General features: G+C 31.7%; 1 pseudogene; it reads left to right on the top strand.

The window, feature by feature from the left end:
- Positions 1 to 1,908: 1,908 nt before the first annotated feature.
- LOC138339180 (zinc finger protein ZAT4-like) lies at positions 1,909 to 3,336 on the top strand (annotated as a pseudogene).
- The last annotated feature ends 2,038 nt before the right edge of the window (positions 3,337 to 5,374 follow it).

The raw sequence follows: 5,374 nt of genomic DNA, 5'->3' as shown, positions 1-5,374 counted from the left end.
CCCCAAGTCCTAAAAGAAAGCTGGAAGATTTTTCAGCACCATTGAGGCCCTAACATCCACGGTCCGTGGGTGAGACCACGCCCCGTCGATGGGTTTAGTTGGTTGCTTCTACAGATCCTCAACCTTCAAACTACATGGATCCATCAATGCCACCCATTGATGGGAAGTTGTCTGGTCGATTGACCATCGTTCGAGGCAGTCGCTTGCCATTGCCTGGCAATGTTGAGCTCCAAGCTGGGGTCCTCCTTCTAAGGCCCCTTGTGGGTCCTAGGTGAAGTCGAAACCGGACGTTAAAACTCTAAACACGTACATATAGGTATTAGGAATATCTCCAAACAAGTACAACATCAAATAAGTCACGCAACATGATAAAACACATCCAAAATAACAAAGACGTCTAAAGGCTATCTTTCGAATGTCACCAAACATTCTTGGACGTTTGACCTCCAAACCTTACCAAACTCAACATTATGACTCTAAAAACTATTACAAATCATTTAAGGACCTCATAAACTCATTACTTACTTATAAGAACATGAAAACACATAAGACACATAGGTGACTAGTCGTCGAATGTCTTGATCGTCCCTTGATGTTTGACTTCTAACTTCACCAAAATCTTGCGAAATTTCCTCAAACATCATTTTAAATCATCTTATGACTTCAAGACTTCATATCACACACATTAGGCCCTAGTTTCACCTGATTCATTTTTAAAGGTGTTATGTGTTGTCCCCCTTCTTCCTTCTCCGGGTAAACCTTTTCAGCACTTGGCATTATTTGGTCTCTCTACATAGTTTAATTCTTTTCTCGTTCTTTCTTTATATTATTTTTCTCAATCTTGTTCTTGCTTGCTTTAGGTTTGTAAGGTTACTTGATTGTCTACTTTCTTTCCTTATTGCAATCTTCATCTTCTCTGCTACACTTAGTTATATGCATTGATTTTAAATGAGGAAAAAACAAACAAAAAATTATTATTTTCCAGAAATTTACGATGTTTGTCCTTTTGTGGGATAATTATACAGAGAGGATACATATTCTTGTTGGCACAAATCCTCCATAATTTGGACTCTTAGGAATTATACTTTAAATATCTAACTTATATACACTATTATAATATAAGAATTTTAAATTTTAAATCAGTAGTTTTTTTAATTTTTTTAGTTTTATTCATGGTGATTAATTTGTAGTTGTCATTTATCCGACCTAATAGTATAATTTTCTTTTAAAATTATGCATAAGTTATCAAACAAGAATATATTGTGTTACCTAGTACATATTTTATCGAAAAATTATATTATTTATATAGAAAATTCAACGAAGTATAAAAATTAGGAAATATTATTCAGACACACAGATATATATATATATATATATATATATATATATATATATAAAATCTCGAGATTTTTATTTCGCTAATTACTCTCGAGTTCGAGCCTTAAATATGAAAACGAATCTCGATAATGAATGATTAATCCTGTTTAATCTCTATAAAGAAACCTAGTTAGCATAAATTTGAATTAGTCGAGCGTCCTATTACTGATACCGAGCACCTAGTAGGAAACCAAATAGAAAGGTTTTGTGTTAAAGGATATACTCTATATTCTTCTTTTTCATTTATACGTCTTACAAAGTAGCTAACTCCCGAGCTTGAATTTTGGGATGTTAATTTTCTATAAATGAAATTTACTTTTTCTTTCTGTATTACTCAAATATTTAATTTAATTTGTTTAATTTTTTTTTAATTATATAATCCGACTCACTTACCATATCTTTTATGTCTCTTATACTCCCTTGCTCTTTTACTAACCATTTTGTCTTCCCTTTTTCTTCTAGGGTTTCATTGCTTTTCTCTCCTTTTCTTGATTTTAGCTCTTGTTTTCTTGATTTCTCAACTCCACAAAAATGGAAGATGAAGATGATCATGAAAATAATGGATCTTGTGAAAAAGGTTTATCTTCAAGTAATTTTAAGGTGAAGATAAATCTTAAGCTCAAGAAAGATAAAGATGAAAGTCGCAGAGATGAAGAAAAGAACATGTTGTTGGCGAAGCAAAAGAAAGATCATACATGTTGTGAGTGTGGAAAAGAGTTTAGCTCAGGAAAAGCTTTAGGTGGACATATGAGTAGTGCACATGTTCAAGCAAATCAAAGATTAGAAGAATCTTTGAAGAAGAAAAAATCTTTGATAAAAAGATCAAGAATTGATGATTATGTTGATGACGACGAAGAAGTTGTTCTCGAAGAAGAAGAAGAGATGGGAGATGTGGTTGTAAGTTGTGAAATTTGTCATAAGAATTTTTCATTTAAGTAATCTTTATTTGGACATATGAGATGTCATCCTGATAGAGAATGGAGAGGTATGAAACCCCCTAGTAAAAAAATATCGAAAAGTAAGGGTTTTGATGAAGCTAGTTTTGAGGATGTGAATGAGGGTATTGAGGATCGTTTTGCTAGTCTTCGAGATGAAGAAGAAGAAGATGGAGGAGGAGGAGGAGGAGGAGGAGTTCATTTAAATGTGGTTGAACTACCTCCTTTGAAGGATTGGGGTGCGAAGGATAGACGAGGTAGATCCCCTCAAAAGAGAAGTGTAAGTAGTACTATAATGGATGATGATAAGGAGCTACATGACGCGGTTCAACAGCTTATAAATTTAGTCAATGGAGACGTGAACAATAACAACAATAGCAATAATAGGTCAGAGGTCATGATGAGTAGTAGCACTTCAGTTGGTAGTGCTCTTAAAGAAGTTGCTTTTCGCGATTTGAAGGATAAATCTAAGAAAAAGGGGGTTGTTGCTGATGATACTAAAGAAAAGAATCGCGAAGAAACCAAGAAGAGGAAGAGGGAGAAGGAGCTAGTCAAATTGGAACCGAGCCAGGATTTGGTCCCCAACCTGGTTCTCAAGAAATCAGTGGAGGTCAAATACAAATGTAATGTGTGTGGAAAGATGTTTGCGACTTATCAAGCACTAGGTGGACACAGATCGAGTCATAACAAGTTCAAGATTAGTATTGAGAACACGATCGATGAAATTAAGGGTAGAAATCATGAAGAGAATAATAATAATACTCAAGATCATGGTCAATTGGGAAATCAAGAAATCAATAATTATGGCAACATTATTATTAATGATCGATATGGATCTAATAATAATAATGTTCATAAGTGCAAATTTTGTGACAAGATTTTTCCTACTGGACAAGCACTTGGAGGTCATCAAAGGAGCCATTTTACAAATAATCAAGAAGAATCATCAAGTCAAAATGCAAGTAAAGTTCTTGATTTTGATCTTAATGAATTGCCTCATTTAGATGATGATACATTATTATAATAGATAATAATAATAATAATAATAATAATCCAAAAGTATGATTAAATTAGGTTTTATATTTGGGAATTTTATAATATGGTTTTATTGGATCTTTTGATTAGGATGTTTATTTTTCCATAGGTACTAGGAGTTTATTTCTCATTGATATATGTTATATGTAATATCCTTTAATCATAGTAGTTAATTTTGTTTTGATTTTCTTTCGTTTTTAAGTTCCTTATATACATGTTAAGTCTGTTAAAACTTATTTATTACAATGACTTTACTTATTTGGCTTTGTATATTTTTTTTTTAAAAAAAAAACATGTTTTGAATTTGATAGTTTAAGGTTGTTATATTGTTAAATTGGTTAGAAATTTTGTTGGATTGATAAAATATCGATTTGGATTTAATCTTTCATTCTACTATACTATTTTTTCTGTTCCAAAGTCTTGTCATATTTACATAATAACAATTTAATTATATGTTAAATGATTCACAAGTCTTACCACATATACGTACACTTGATTGCAAGTTATGTAGGTCGTATGATTTTAGTACGATCCTTATTCTACCTATTTTTGTTATTATCTATAAGTTTTACGGCTTGACGATACTAATTGCTTGTCAGGGAGCGCGCTTTACCCCCCTAATGTGGGACATTTCGATGCGAATTCGGATTTAGTCGAATTCTAATGCAGGTACCGAACATCGAGTGAAAACAAAAAAAATCTTTTATCTATATATATTTTTAATTGTTCATATGTTTTTATTTTGGAATTTTATTATATGGTTCTATATTATATCTTTAGGATGTTTACTTTTCCTATAGTAGAAGTTTATTTCTTATTGATATAAGTTTCAAAGTTAATTACATGTAATTTCCTTAAATTAGTTGATTTTCTTCCCTTTTTTAGTTCCTTGTATTAAGTCTTTTAAATTTTGCATTGTTCACATATTATATCGACTTCATTACACTTTATAGGTCATATAAATTTGACACATTCTTCATTCAACCTATCTTGTTAAATTTCTCAAAAATCTTACACAATTTGCAAAACTTCCCCTCGTTCAAAATTTATGTCACATGGCTTGTATTTTTAACATAATTTTTCATTCTACCTATCTTATTAAATTTCGATGTTATACCCATGATAGAATCTCCAAAAATATACTATTTTTAGCAAATCCGACACAAACTCTTGATATTTTTTGAAGAATCCGAACAACATAGTTGTTAAGAACAAAATAAGTGCATAACTGTAAAGACTGTCAACAAAAGCTACACTAAACAAGATATCAAAAGAGTCCTACATAAAAACAAATAGACCAAGTCATATTTTACTTGCAATTATTCAAAACAACTTGATGTTCGTCAAGAAAATTTATAAATAGGAGCATGATACTTCACACCGTAAACCCACTTAAAAGAGAATGTTGAAATTTTATTCCCTTTCAAGTAATAGAATTATTTGTTGTTTATCGGAAATATCTATAACCGGAGCGCTAGACTAATCCATAACTTGTAAATCAGATTGGATTGATTGACCAAAAGCTTAGACCTTCATTGACAGGAGCGGAAAAGGCTAGACCAAAATCCACCCTAGCTAAATCTATACTATCTAAATTTGTTCCAAGATTCTAGGACTAGCTAAATCTGTACTACCTAGGATCACGATGCATGCTGTATCAGTAGAAAATCTGCACTAGCAAAATCTATTCAAAGTGTGCAGAAACACCCCCTGTATAGAATAGCAAAAGAAAAGTATAATTCAGCAATCCTTCTGCTAGCCCAAGATTGTTAACTAAGATCGGAAGTTTCAACTTAGGAAGAGGAAGATAGAAGGGAGAAAAAGTATTTTGGATAGAAGAACTTTGGTATACAAGAAGACTATTGATTTGGGTTGATTACAAATGTACAAGACAACCCATATTTATACTTGTTCATGGATGGTTCTAGAAATTCTTCTAGATACTTCTATAAAGAAAATTCTAGTGATCTTTATCTTCTACCCTATAATATCTAGATATTTTTTGAAGATAACTATTCTAGATTCAA

This window comes from Solanum lycopersicum, chromosome 10 (genome assembly GCF_036512215.1).
Source record: "Solanum lycopersicum chromosome 10, SLM_r2.1".
NCBI lineage: Eukaryota > Viridiplantae > Streptophyta > Magnoliopsida > Solanales > Solanaceae > Solanum > Solanum lycopersicum.
This window is presented reverse-complemented; position numbering and strand designations above follow the sequence as displayed.